At 42.9% G+C, this 15,987-nt stretch overlaps 1 pseudogene; it reads left to right on the top strand.

The window, feature by feature from the left end:
• The window catches only part of LOC130130988 (dynein axonemal heavy chain 2-like), a 334,340-nt pseudogene that overhangs the window by 141,721 nt on the left and 176,632 nt on the right, over positions 1-15,987 (top strand).

Below are 15,987 nucleotides of genomic sequence, written 5' to 3'. Positions count from 1 at the left end.
ATATTGCTCAATCCTGTCACCTCAGATTGTGGATGTGATCATCATGTTAAGAGACACTGTGTGTGCAATGTGCTTAATATGTATGGAAAGGATGCGAAGGTGTCGGATGAAGAGCGATTTGAGGAAATTTTAAGATGTCAAAGAAAATTGCAGTCCCATCAATCTAGGATCAGTCTAATCATTTGCACTGTTAATATGACACTTTGATGTCAGAAGAAAACCTCTACTTTTCTTAGTGGTGCATAACACTCAACCACTCAACAGGGCTGTGCAAGAAGCTGGTGGGGCACTTCTCCCACTGTTGGAGGAAGAAAGCAGCAATGGCTGAGGCACAGAGGGAGCTCAATCATCCTGAGCACACCCTCATAACCGAGTGCCCAACAAGATGGGGATCCAAAGAAATGATGATTGCAAGAGTACTGGAACAGACCAGGGCCATATCTCAGGTATTGTCAAGTGATCGAAATCCTCGCCCCCTCGTCCCAACTTTGCAGGCTATTGATGTATTAAGAGTCCATTTACAAGGTGCTACATCCTCTCCAGGAATTTACTAATGCTCTTACTGGTGCTCTGGGAGAGGAGTACGTCCGCATCTCCTACTTCAAGCCAGTTCTCAGTATTATATTTTATGTTATATTACATGTATTATGTACTTCTACTACTACTACTTTTGGCTACTCCCGTTATTGTTCGCCACAGCAGATCATCCGTTTCCATCTCTTCCTGTCCTCTGCATCTTCCTCTGTCATGCATGCCACCTGCATGTCCTCCCTCACCATATCTGTAAACCTCCTGTTGATGGATCTGGCAGCTCTATATTCAGCATCTTTCTTCCAGTAAACCCAGCATGTCTCCTCTGCACATGTCCAAACCATCTCAATCTTGCCTCTCTTGCTTTGTCTCCAAACCGTCCAACCTGAGCTGTCCCTCTAATATAATCATTCCTAATCCTGTGCGTCTTTGTCACTCCCTATGAAAATCTTAACATCCTCAACTCTGCCACCTCCGCCTCCTGTCTTTTCATCAGTGCCACTGTCTCCAAACCATATAACATAGCTGGTCTTAACTACCATCTTGTAAACCTTCTCTTTCACTGTTGCTGGTACCCTTATGTTGCAAATCACTCCTAACACTCTTTTCCACCCACTCCACCATGCCTGCATGCTCTTCTTCACCTCTGTTTTGCATTCCCTGCTACTTTGAACAGTTGACCCCAAGTATTTAAACCAGCGATAGGCAACATGGTCCAGAAAGGTCCGGTGTGGGTGCAGGTCTTTGTTCCAACCAAGCAGTTACACACCTGATTCTATAGATCAACCAGTAGTCTTGTTCCAACCAAGCAGTTACACACCTGATTCTATTAGCCAACCAATAGTCTTTGCTAAGGACCTTGATTTGTACACTCAGGTGTGTAACTCCTTCTTTTCTCCTTCCTTAAGTCTCTCATACAACTCACAATATGCCTTTTCCTTTGCCTTCGCCACCTCTCTCTTCGCTTTAAGCTGCATCTCCTTGTACAGCTCTCTGACTATCCCGCTTCTTCTCTGTCAACCTCTTCCTTGGTATAGTTTGCTGTACGTCCTCATTCCACCACCAAGTCACCTTGTCTTCCCTCCTCTGTCCAGATGACACACCAAGTACCTTCCTAGCTGTATCCCTCGCTATTTCTGCAGTGGTTCCCCAGCCATCCGGCAACTCTTCACTACCACCCTGTGCCTGTCTTAATGCCTCCCTGAACTCAACACAAAAGTCTTCCTTCTTCAACTTTCACCATTTGATCCTTGGCTCTGCCTTCACTCGCTTCCTCTTCTTGATCTCCAAAGTCATCCTACAGACCATCATCCGATGCTGCATAGCTACGTTCTCCCCTGTCACTACCTTGCAGTCTCCAATCCCTTTCAGATCACGCCTCCTACATAAGATATAGTCCACCTCTGTGCATTTTCTTCCACTCTTGCATGTCACCCTGTGTTCCTCCCTCTTCTTGAAATATGTATTCACCACAGCCATTTCCATTCTTTTCGCAAAATCCACCACCATCTGTCCTTCTACGTTTCTCTCCTTGACACCATACCTGCCCATCACCTCTTCACCACCTCTGTTCCCTTCACCTACATGTCCATTGAAGTCCACTCCAATCACCACTCTCTCCTCCTTGGGTACACTCTCCACCACTTCATTCAACTCACTCCAGAGTTCTTTTTCTTCCATCTCACACCCAACTTGCGGTGCATATGCACTGATAACATTTATCATCACACCTTCGATTTCAGCTTCCTATTAATCACTGTCTGACACTCTTCACCTCCAACACACTCTGAACATACTCTTCCTTCAGAATTACCCCCCCTCCCCCCATCCGCACCATGATAGAAGAGTTTCAATCCACTTGCTCCTGGCCTCACTCCCCTTCCCCCAGGTCTCTTGCACACACAGTATATCTACCTTCCTTCTGTCGATCATATCAGCCAGCTCTCTGCCTTTACCGGTCATTGGACTGACATCATAGGCCGCGGAACCGGTATGGCCAGTAGGGCCGTGGCCACACCTACTTTGGCGTGCATCAAACATAAACATGTGTAAAAATTCAAATCGCAAATACGTTACATTCTTAATGTATTGCACTTTTGCGCGCTTCCCAGGCTAATTTTCACTAGCTGTAAGCCTACGTACAGTACGTAGCCTATCACAAGCAACAAACTCTGTTTCCTACTGATTGATTGGTTATTTGTGTCACGTGAACTTAGCGTCACACGGACGTGACTTTCACAGAACAAAATACCAGCGCTCTATGTAAGTAGACTAACTGCTCGTGTGTTCGCTAAACTTTAAGCAATAGTAACGTTAACATGAACGATGAAGCGTCGAAAAATAACTGATTTCTTCGGGTCAAAGTTAACCAAGGTAGCTAAGACAACCTTTGTCACTCCAGCCCACAATGAGCCCTCTGAGGAACCGGAAGTAGAATGTCTAACTGTCGCTGCTCCAGCTAGCCCCTCTGCCGCCGCTACCCTCAACGTTATGAGCCTCGCCCCAGCTCACAATGAGCCCTCTGAGCTTGAGGAACCAGCAGTAGAATTGCTAATTAGCCCCAGAACTTGACTTTGACAGTTTACGCGCACAGTTGAATATGCTGCCAGATGCGATCCGAACATCTGGAATTACCGTCACAACGGTAGCGTCAGTAACATCGGCAATGAACGCTGCCCCGGTAGTGAAAACCCCTATTGCCAGATGTCCACAGGCTGCTGAAATTGTTTTATACAATTCTCGTGTCAACTGCCAGCACCGAGAGGTCTTTCTCAATCCTTCGTCGTGTGAAGACTTATCTAAGGTCAACAATGACTCAAAGGAGACTCAATGACTTGATGTGCAGCCACACACACAGGGATGCTTTGGCCGATGTGGATGGTCTCGCCATTGCCAGTGACGTCATCCAGCACGCCGAGAGACGGAGGAACTTCTCTGGGAGCGTTTAAGACGGGGTGGTGAGCGCTGACATTTTTTAATCCTATGCAACTGGACTTGACGTGTCAAATGATTTATGCTTTCTAATCATACTGATTATACTATTTGATTGTGACTCAAATGTAGGCTATAATCAGGACAAATAAAAACGGCAATAATAATAAATAAAGTTATGCGTTACGAGTGTGGCTTGGGGGAGGGGGGACGTCACGTCATTCGTGTCCCTACCCATTCGAAATGCGTTCCGCGGCCTATGGCTGACATTCAAAGTTTCGACTCTCACCTCCACACTCTTATTCTTCCTCCTCTCCTGCTGTCTCTGGACATGCCTTCCCCCTCTCCTTCTCCATCGCCCAGCAGTAGCGTAGTTTGCACCAGAACCCTGCTGGGCAACAGTACCGGTGGCGGTCGTTGGTAACCTGGGCCTCGACTGATCTGGTATGGAAATCTGATTTATGAGCCGCATATTTCATTTGGCAAAGGTCTTATGCCAGATACCCTTCCTGATGTGACCCTCCCCGTTTATCCATTTAACCTAACCCTGCCTTTATGCCTAATGTGTTAGGGTCATGCTCCCCAATTGACCTTGTGTCCTTCCATCCCCCGCCATTCTCATCAGATGAGCATCAGCAGTTACATATGTTGTACCTGGTGCGAGCCTTATGCATCTACATAGACAGAATCAAGCGCTGTTGGAAAAATTACCAGCTTTTTGTGTCTTGGGTAAAGAACGACTCGGAGAAGCCAGTCTCAAATTAGCAGCTCTCTCACTTGATTGTGGAGGCTATTGCTTTAGCTAAGTGTTTGCAGCCACCAGAGGGGCTGCATGCACATTCTACCAGGGGTCTCGCCACTTCATAGAGATTTTCAGCGGGCTCTCCATTCAAGAGATTTGCCCTGTTGCAAAGTTGGGCCTCCCCACGCACCTTGGTCAGGTTCTACAGGCTTGAAGTTATGGCTCTTCCATTAGCCCATTCAGTGCTTAGTGTGGCTAAGCCTCTGTAAGACTCATTTAAGGGCAGTTATTCCTTCGGTAAACTGTGCTCAGAAATCCGGGAGTCAGTATTTCCCAATGTGATATCTGAAAGGAATACTGTGAACGATAACTTTTGGTTACTAACGTAACCCTGATTTTCTGATTAGCATGAGTGAGTGTCTCACCAGACTGCCCTCGCTCATTCATAGTGAGGAAGTGGTGAACATTTTTTGAATGACTGGCAGCGTAGTGTCAATGCCTTTTATACGGAGAGGCTCTCCACCCTCCATGACAATGACGCACTTAGTTCCAACCAATCCTGGCTGGCAGAATGCAGTAGGAGCTTCTGATCAGTTCACAATGTGGGCACCTCCCAATCTGAGACACTCACTCATGCTGCTAAGAACCGGGGTTATATCAGTAACCTAAAGTTTCTTTCTCTGGAACTGGCTCCTGCATCCACATTCAGTTAGCTTCACTAACTGTTCTACCTTCTAATGAGTTTGTACAAGCTTTGCAGTCATAAGTGTGATTATTATGCATTTGTTTGTGCCTACGTCTGGGTTTGCTTGTGTGCGTGCTTGCTTGCGTGCGTGTGTGTGTGTCCTGGTTTGCCCTATATTTACAAGACTTGAATGCTCGTTTGCGCAATTAGCTGAAACCCAGAGAAACATTGTGTTAGAACTGTGAAAATGCTTTGGCCTTTAATAACATGGGCTTCCTTTTATTCTATGTGTTGATTGTATCTGTTTTTCATTACTTCCCTAAAAGACTGTCATTGTAAAAACTGAATGTCAGCTGACGTGTTAAAACAGCTAAAATGTTGATAGAGCAATACAAAATGGTTTATCAGGCTAGGTGACTAATTAGGCTGCACAGCGTAGCTCTTCTCCAGCCACATCTTCATCAGAAATTTAATTGGTTGCTGTTTTTTTTAAATAGGGTTGACTCTCTTTTTGAAGTTATTGTTATATTTTTAGGATGTGGGCAGCTGTGAAACAAAGTGTTGCAGCTAGGAATGATTCTTGAAAGTTTTCCGTAATACCCTTTTCTGCCCCTGCTACTGATAGCAGTTTAAGTTTAGAAGTTGAACGCCATGCTGTGGTTCAGATGAACAGCTTTTGTTCTCTCAATAGTTTGTGGCAGGTGGAGAAAAAGGCATGGAAGGAAGACTCAAGCATGCAGACCTCACTGCTTCATGCTTATTTTCCAGGAGCAACATAAAAATCACCCCTTTACTCACCTCAACCAGTTTTTGTCTCGCTGGCCTGTCAAAGAACAAAGATGAGTTTTAAAGTTGAAAAAGTAAGGTGAAAGCAAAATAAAAGATATAAAAAAAGCAAACCCACTGACTTTTTTCATTCCCTTTTTCTTTAAAATTTAACAGGATGTGGACGACTGCATTATACGCCAGACCAACACACACTTCAAGTATGGTTATGAGTATCTGGGCAACTCTGGAAGGCTGGTCATCACCCCCCTCACTGACAGGTTTTTATCAGACATTCAAGCGGTGACATATAAATCCATTTGTCTCGTATATACATAGATGTTTTGATCATCTTAGTAAGTAAAGAAGTCCTTTTTTTTTTTAGATAATTCTATTCTTAGTGTTTGTGACTTTATAATGTGGTTACGTCCTCATATTATTTCGTGAGCATACCACCATGACAAATTCTTCTAGATGAAAACTTATCTGGTTGTCAAATATACCTTGACCTTGAACACATGGGTAAGTTAATCAATCGTTCCATATGTGCCTAGTTAAGATTCAGTGTTTAAATTGTGCAAGATAGTTTATATCGCCTGAAGAGGTAGCACCAGCTAGCAGTATCACAGCTTTAGTAATAGAGTCCCTGTATCAGTGTTCAGTATCAGTCACTGTAATGATAACTCCTGCCGGAGTTACCGAGCAGATTTGTATAGCGATTAGCATCATGTATAATTACTAAATTCCATTAGAGCAGACACAAGCTAGCATTAGCATTGTCAGTATAATCACTGGCTAACACCTCAGCTGTATAGCGTCGCCTTGTAAGAGGGATTAGACCTGTTATTGGGTAAATTAGTTGTCCCACTGGGTAAATTAGTCCCTGCATTATGCGTAATATGTGCTTCACACTGGAGACCATATCACAAGCGTTATTCTTAAAAAAGGAATACATAATGGAACCTAATTTAAGCCAAGCTAATTTAATGGGCCTGTTTCAATTTTGGTCTTTATCTGGTCCATATAGCTGCTGATATGCAAATGAAGTAGTTAATGACTGTTCTCATAAAGGAACTATGTCTCTGTTTTAGCAATCCTGGATTTGGCAGATCTTTTTCTTTTTTTAACTTATATTTATTGCATTTTGCATTTTACAAATCAAAGAATCAACATAAAATAAATCCAGTATAATTCCCATCCCTCCCCTGCTCCCTAACAAGTCTCCAACCCCCCCCCCCCCACATCCTCCAAAATGACAAGTACAAATAAATATATGACAGATATGCAATGACCTCATTCACACAAACACAGACAAGGAAGAAAAAAAAATTAATAATAGTAAAAAAACTTTCTAGTACTTTTTCTTTTTCTGTCTAATTGGTACAAATTCTTTTCTCCTTCCTTAGTCTCTCATACAACTCACCATATGCCTTTTCCTTTGCCTTTACCACTTCCGTTTCAATTTTGGTCTTTATCTGGTCCATATACACTACCGTTCAAAAGTTTGGGATCACCCAAACAATTTCGTGTTTTCCATGAAAAGTCACACTTATTCACCACCATATGTTGTGAAATGAATAGAAAATAGAGTCAAGACATTGACAAGGTTAGAAATAATGATTTGTATTTGAAATAAGATTTTTTTTACATCAAACTTTGCTTTCGTCAAAGAATCCTCCATTTGCAGCAATTACAGCATTGCAGACCTTTGGCATTCTAGCTGTTAATTTGTTGAGGTAATCTGGAGAAATTGCACCCCACGCTTCCAGAAGCAGCTCCCACAAGTTGGATTGGTTGGATGGGCACTTCTTTGAGCAGATTGAGTTTCTGGAGCATCACATTTGTGGGGTCAATTAAACGCTCAAAATGGCCAGAAAAAGAGAACTTTCATCTGAAACTCGACAGTCTATTCTTGTTCTTAGAAATGAAGGCTATTCCATGCGAGAAATTGCTAAGAAATTGAAGATTTCCTACACCGGTGTGTACTACTCCCTTCAGAGGACAGCACAAACAGGCTCTAACAGGTACTATTTAATGAAGATGCCAGTTGGGGACCTGTGAGGCGTCTGTTTCTCAAACTAGAGACTCTAATGTACTTATCTTCTTGCTCAGTTGTGCAACGCGGCCTCCCACTTCTTTTTCTACTCTGGTTAGAGCCTGTTTGTGCTGTCCTCTGAAGGGAGTAGTACACACCGGTGTAGGAAATCTTCAATTTCTTAGCAATTTCTCGCATGGAATAGCCTTCATTTCTAAGAACAAGAATAGACTGTCGAGTTTCAGATGAAAGTTCTCTTTTTCTGGCCATTTTGAGCGTTTAATTGACCCCACAAATGTGATGCTCCAGAAACTCAATCTGCTCAAAGAAGTGCCCATCCAACCAATCCAACTTGTGGGAGCTGCTTCTGGAAGCGTGGGGTGCAATTTCTCCAGATTACCTCAACAAATTAACAGCTAGAATGCCAAAGGTCTGCAATGCTGTAATTGCTGCAAATGGAGGATTCTTTGACGAAAGCAAAGTTTGATGTAAAAAAAATCTTATTTCAAATACAAATCATTATTTCTAACCTTGTCAATGTCTTGACTCTATTTTCTATTCATTTCACAACATATGGTGGTGAATAAGTGTGACTTTTCATGGAAAACACAAAATTGTTTGGGTGATCCCAAACTTTTGAACGGTAGTGTAGCTGTTGATATGCAAATGAAGTAGTTAATGACTGTTCTCATAAAGGAACTATGTCTCTGTTTTAGCAATCCAGGATTTGGCAGATCTCCTTTTTCTTTTCTTTTTTTAACTTATATTTATTGGATTTTGCATTTTACAAATCACAGAATCAACATGAAATAAATCCAGTATAATTCCCATCCCTCCCCTGCTCCGTAACAAGTCTCCACCCCCCCCCACCCCCCAAATAAATATATGACAGATCAGGCATGAAAATCACTCACCTTTCGGCGAAATTCGCCGTTTTGAATCCAAAATAGGTGATCTATGTGAATCGTGTAGATCCGATGAAAAAATATTTTTTGGGGGGGGGGGGTATGGACCGGACATGGAGTTCTACATAAGAGCGCGGAGCCATGGTGAGCTGACCTATCGAATTCGAATTCGCCTTTTTCATTGACAAAATATTCCCCCTATGAGCGCGAGGGGCCTCGCGTCACCAGTCTTCTCTGGGAAGGTACCGCTACCCGATTGGTTCGTGAAGTGCTCGTGCAGCGAGTGCTTGTGCTGACCAAAGCGATTGATGGAGCAGCGCGCGGGTCTGAGCATTCCATGGGGCTGAGGGAAGATGACTCTTTGGACTAACGTTAGTTGACTGATGCCAGCCTGACTGAATTTGGTGAGCGTTTCAATCATTTCAATATTTTCTGATGTATAACGTTACTCAGGAGTTCTGTTGACATAGCCTAGTCCTACATGATTTCACTAGCTAGAGATTTAATAAAGAATCCACGTGTCATCGACGCATACGTTAGCTATATTCCACACAGACAGGTGGAGAGATTTGCGTCTTGTGGAAAATTGTTAGCTAGTTAGTTAGTAGGGTAACATTAGCTAACGTTAGCTTACACCGTATACGCGGCAGACTAGGTTGTATAGCTAACGTTATCCCACAAAAAGAAACACGATGAACGTTAACTGTTGGCTAATTCTCAAAATCTCTAAAACCCATTTCAGGACATGTGGACTGAGGAACTGGTGCGGTGGGAGGCTGAGGTAATGTTAATGCTAGCTAGCTAATGTTAGCTAGCTTTTTGTGTTCTAAGTTAGCTAACTCACATTGTAGAATCTGAGTCAACAAATTAGCTAACGTTATGTTAGCGAACGTTAACAATATCATAATTTCACTGTCCTATGTGTATGTGTCACAGGACAGGCTTATATCAAAGAACTGGACTGTAACCGTCGATTTATGAGTGGTGCAAGCCTGGGGGCTGTCTAGTGCCTGGCTGTTCCAGGATCACGCTAAAGCACAGGCGAGCGTAGCGAAATACATCGTGTAAGTTTACATTCACAGAATTATGTTGAGTAATGTTAGTCAGTGGAAGGGACGTAATGTTACTTATTAACCTGCTATATTGTAACTGTAAATACCAGATACCTTTTAATCTGAAATCCAACTATGTATGTAGGCCTAACGTTGTGTGTAAAGCAATTTTCAATTTTAGTCTGTGGGTTAGGGTAACGTTAGGCCTATAGTCTAAGTTACTTATCTGAACTTGTGAAACACTCGTTTACACATCTGATTTCAAGTGGACAGATATCTGTATAACATGTAACGTCAGATCCAAGTGTGAACAACCACCACTTATCAATTAAGCTAGAAGTCAACCCTACTAACGTTAACATTGTTTTTCCAGAATGAGTGTGTTAGGAGAGAAAGATGCTCTTCTTGTAAAACAAGTGGATGCAGGCATCAAATCTAGCTGGAATTGGTCGTGGCTTAAACTAGAAGGGAAAATAAGAGTGAAAGAACAAGAGCTCTCATTCCATCTGTCAGATGTCTTCCGGAAGATCAATAAACAAGGATTCGCACGGTCCATTCTCTGCCAAAAAGATATAAACTACACCCATACACATGTTGTTAGTATTCCTATCTTGTTTTGCCACTATTGCCCTATATTAAAGCTGCGCTCTTGTGCATTTCATGAGAGAAGTTGTCAGTCTCGTTTCTTATATAGCATAATGTGAACATATACATACTGTCTTGTAATTATGCTTGATTTTTCTCTCAAAGTGCACCAGATTGATGCATTTATAAATATAAAATGTTCAAAATTTTCTTCCGGGGGAGCATGCCCCCGGACCCCCCTAGAGGGTGATATCCTTCTCACCTTTTTCACCCCTGACCCGTTTTCATGCCTGCAGATATACAATGACCTCATTCACACAAACACAGACAAAGGGAGAATTTGGGAATTTTTTTTTATAATAGTTAAAAAAACTTTTTCTAGTACTTTTTCTAGTAGTTTTATCTCATGTTGTGAAATTGGGTTTGTGTTACAAATTGCACATTAATTGCACATTACCGTCATTAAATCTTGATCTCACAGTAAACAAAACTTTTTATATTGCATGGTTTCCTCTCTCCCTCTCTTACTTAAATAATCCTATCTTGATCTTTTTTACATGTGTACAGTTAACACCAGTCTCCATCTTCCTTTCGCTCCCTCTCCCATCGTTGCCGTTCAGGTGTTACATGGAGCTCACCTCAGCACTCTACCTTCACCAGGGGGGCTCTCCAAAAGGTCCTGCCGGCACAGGGAAGACAGAGACAGTCAAGGACCTGGGCAAGGCTCTGGGGGATGTATGTCATTGTTGTCAACTGCTCTGAGGACATGACTACAAATCCATGGGACCCATGTACTCTGGTCTGGTCCAGGTGAGATACAAGAGGAGGACAGGGATGGTAATGATGATGTAAACGCTAATCTAACTATGAAATAAGTGCGCAAACTTATATTACTGGCTCAGCTTGCCAGGGTTCGACATTAACCATGGCCCGATGGCCCGTGGCCATAAAAAGTTAGTCTGTGGCCACCATATATCCCCAGTAGGTGGCCCCCTGTGGCCACCAAGTCAAGGTTAAATAAAAAACAAAAACAAAACCATCGCCCTTCGCAAACGCAACGTCACAGTTCCACAAACATCCCGATTCATTCGTGCCTTTTAATTCAGCATTCTACGAAAAACAGCTAACAATAATGTAGCGAATTCGGGGGACAACGCAACCACAGGAACTGCCGCGGCCGGGGCGCGAACCCGTATCGCCCGCACCGCAGGAGACATAGCTAACCGCTCGACTAAAGGGTCAGATTCGCCAGCCAGCGGCCAGCGTGTTTTCTTATCCATGCACGTTACAATAACTTAATTTTACTCGTCGCCGGCTAGCTGCAGATATGTCGGGGCTGCTGGAGTATGGGTTCACTAAGCCTAACGTTACTCAAGCTGCGAACACGACCCCTGCAGAAGAACCAGAAACACAAAAGGCGGACTATGAGCAAACGGAACGGCAACGGAAATGTAGGAGTGAATGGAAGCAAGAGTTTAAGTGGCTGGAATATGACACATCTAAGGACGTGACGTACTGCGGTGTGCCGCCAGTTTCCTCAACAAGCCGAGAAGTCTAGCTCGTTTTTCACCAAAAACAATGTCTTCAGGAAACGCCACGTCACAATTCATGGAAAAAGTGGACAACACTTCAGGTGCACAGTTGCACACCTTGCAGTTCCAACGCCTGAAAATACACCCATGGGGAGACAAATACGTCAAACGGAGAGTGGATAACAGGAGAAAATGATTAAAAATGTCAACTTAGCATACTATTCTGTACGCAAGGCTCAGCGTGTTTGGTTTTTACCGATTTTCACCGAAAAATACCCAGATCTTATGTAACGGCGCCCTCTTGTGGCGAAAGTCGGCATGCTGGATGGCTTTGAAAAATAAAAACGGAAAACGTTGAGCCTTGTCTGTACGCAACGAAATCGCATTCAGCGCTTTCCCTGGGCTTATCGAACTCCATATCAAGAACGGCGTGGACTTGGTGCATGGATATGCAAACGACAAATCCATAGCAAGGTGGGTTGGTTTAATTCCAATCTAGTTAGCTAGCTAGATGGTTAGGTTTATATGCTGCAAATTAACATAGTGCTAATGCTAGTAAGTAGCGCAGGTACCTAAATTTATTGGACAAATAATGTAACGTTAGCTACTCTTCATCAGTAGTAGGCTATTGCTGGCTAGCTCGCGTAGCATATTTTCTGTTTGTGTTGCAGCTAGTTGCTCATAGTTAATGATGTACTAATAAGACACGTTAGCCGAGCGGTAAGTGATGTCGCCTTGTGGTGCAGTACACTTCGTATCGAATTCCGCACCGGGCAAGAAAATAAGTGGTTACAATGGTGTTAATGTTGTTGTCGGTAACTTTACTGCTGTAGAGTCATTCCCCACATCTACAATGACATCTGGGAACCAACACTGGAGAAGCTGTGCCAAGCCCGCTGTATTTCGGTTCTTGCGGATTAGAATTCTACTGCTTTTTGTAATGTTTTTATTGCAGGCTAAAGGGTCAGACCCGTTAGCTAGGGGGCTAACGTGTCTTATTAGTAGTTTACAGTCGTCACCCTCCCCGGAAGCGCACCCTCGCGCTTTGTCATTCCGCGCTCCGAAGAGACTTCTGAGGATCTGCACACTTCCGGATCCCACCGCTGCCGCCAATGTAACCGGTTGTTTTCTTGCCCGGTGCGGGATTCGATACGGGGTGTACTGCACCACAAGGCGACATCGCTAACCGCTCGGCTAAAGGGTCAGACCCGTTAGCTAGGGGCTAACGTGTGTTATTAGTAGTTTACACTACCTTTAAAACATTTAACATATTTGTCAAAAAATAACCAGTGTATCAGTGCCACCAAAATTCCCTTTACTATTACATAAACCAAGACTGTAACAAGTAGAGGGAATTGTGTCAGTATGGGTCTTAATTCAACACTTAATCTAACGTTAGTGAATAGATTTTTAAAATTTACGATTTACTTGCATTGCCACACGTCATCTGTAAATGGCCTTCCTTTTCTGGCGATGGCGTGGGCATTTCTACACAGTAGGCTCATCTTCTCTAACTGGGCCGTCTTCCGGCTGTTTAGTGCAGTGTTTCTCAACCGGGGGTCCGCGGACCCCTAGTGGTCCGTGGTGTAATTGCAAGGGGTCCGTGAAAATAAAATATCTTTAAAAAAAAACATCCTATGACATTTATAGAAATAGGATTATTTTACTCAAATGTGACTGAGACCTTTATCTACCTAAACTATAAAGGGTAACAGGACTTTTTTCTCTAATTACATCTGTTTCACAAGTGTAATTTATTGTATTTTAATAAGAGATCTCGCTCCCGTTTGCATTGTTAAAAGTTACTACATAAACATTCTGTTGTTACATATATCTGAAAGTTACTGAATACATATTCTGTTTTGTTACATATATCTGAAAGTTACTGCATACGAATTCTGTTTTGTTACATATATCTGAAAGTTACTGCATAAGAATTCTGTTTTGTTACATATATCTGAAAGTTACTGCATAAGAATTCTGTTTTGTTACATATATCTGAAAGTTACTGCATACGAATTCTGTTTTGTTAACTATATCTAAGTTACAACTGACAGCTCTTATTTTTGCCCCAAAGAGTGAATAAATGCTATAATGCAATTTAAAATGCAGTTTCTACTGTTTCTATCAAATTGCAACCCCCCTCCCCCAAGATCAGGTGGAGGGGTCCTCAGGGTAGATCAAAAATACGCAGGGGGTCCAGGACCCCAAAAAGGTTGAGAACCACTGGTTTAGTGCCTTCGTGGCAGCGGTATCCTGTGGGGTGGATTTCCCCTGTACTATCTTTATTACATGGATGTGGCATTTGGATGATTCATGGTCTTTTATGGCTTCCAATTTTAGGTTTTTAGTCCCAATAATGAAACTGTTAGCTTTCTTGTTGGCATCCGAAGCGTGTTGACGACATACCCAACAGAACATTGTCTGGCTCGTCTCCTCGTAAACTAACCAATCACGGGACTCTCTGTCTCCATCGTCAGTTATTCTCCACTTCTCATTACAAAAAGGTTTCGTTTCGTCTTCGCCTCTTTAACCCGTGTCTCCTCCGGGGATGTTTTCTCTGCAGACCCCTCAACCCCTGCGATGTGACGCCACATCGTGTTTTCTGGCTCTCTCCTCGTCCTCGAAAGTGTCTGTGGAAATTAGCAGACTCGCGAGACAAGCGTCCCTATACTCTGCCTCTGATTGGCTAACCAACGATGGCAACAAGTACTAGCCAATCAGAGGCAGAGTAGGGCGGGTCATAGGGGGGAAAGTAAGGCAGATTCGCGATTCAGTATGTCGCAAATTGCTACTTTTCTTTACCCGCCGCCGTGGCTGGTAGGTTGAGCAAATTCACCCGCCAATACGCAAATCCACCCGCATTTGGCGTGCAGCGGGTGCTAATTTCCCTCCCTGATATGTACCATATGTTTACAAGAACTTGAGTTTTCAATTTAAATAATTATTTTTTAAAAATTTAATTCTGCCCATGTATTTTGACAATTTTGGCTACAGTTAGAAGTATGTGTTATAGGTTTTCTACTGTTTTTTGTAATGTTTTTATTGCAGACATGACTGACAGGCACAATGCTGGGAGGGAGCGAGAGAGAGCATGTATGAGGCAGAGGCATGGGGGGGGGTGCGAAAAAGACTGAACTAAGAGACAGACTATGTATGTAGGTTTACAAATGAACTTGAGTTTTCAATGTAAATAAGTAGTTGTATATTTTCATTTTGCTGATGTCTTTTCATTTGTTGATGTGTCACAGTGTTAAGTTGTGTTAAATTGCCTTTTCTGCGTTTTCACATTTGGGCCACCAAAAATTAACTTCGGCCACCAAATTTAGGGGCTTGGTGGCCCATGTGGCCAGTGCTTAAAAATATTAGCATCTATCCCTGGCTTGCTATTGGAAAAGGTACTGTATCAGTTTTGTGTGTGTGTGTGTGTGTGTGTGTGTGTGTGTGTGTGTGTGTGTGTGTGTGTGTGTGTGTGTGTGTGTGTGAGAGTGAGATCTGATCTGTTCGTGTGTATGCATTTACAGAAAAAATGCTGAATTTCTGACTGGTAATTACCAAAATGTCAATCCGCTCATGTGTGCTCCTCTCATTGTTATGATATGATTTCCAACATGATTTCGAGGCTTGTCTTTATCCCCAGACAGGAGCCTGGGGCTGCTTTGGTGAGTTTAACCGTATCAACATTGAGGTGCTCTCAGTGGTTGCTCAGCAGATCCTCTCCATCCTGCCTGCCCTCTCAGCCGCACACACCAGCTCTGTTTTCGATGGACAGGAGATGCGCCTCATCCGGCCATGTGGCATCTTCATTACCATGAGCCCTGGTGGGTCAGTGTATGTGTCTGCAAAGAAACAAACACTTCCCTTTGTCATTATACTGACATAAACTACTGACTTTTGGGACACTATTGGGACACACAAAAACACAAATCCACCACAAAGACATTGGCACATCCCTTTTTCATTATATGCAATAAGGTAAAGACTAAAGACACTATAAAGGCACACAAACAAATACAGAAATACACATACATACATACACACAAACACATCCTTTTATCATGATAACAGCTAATGTTATCAAGAATGTGACCACATATCATCCAAAGCGTTGGTGGCCAAAACTCTCAACAAGGTGTCTAATTCCAATTAATCTTTCACCTATTGGTAGCTCTAAAGCTCTGCCTACTACTGATCAATTCCACAAGACGCTTAAATTTGGTTTCA

This window comes from Lampris incognitus, chromosome 20 (genome assembly GCF_029633865.1).
Source record: "Lampris incognitus isolate fLamInc1 chromosome 20, fLamInc1.hap2, whole genome shotgun sequence".
NCBI lineage: Eukaryota > Metazoa > Chordata > Actinopteri > Lampriformes > Lampridae > Lampris > Lampris incognitus.
Note: the sequence above shows the minus strand (reverse complement) of the source record. Positions and strands in the feature narration are given on the sequence as shown.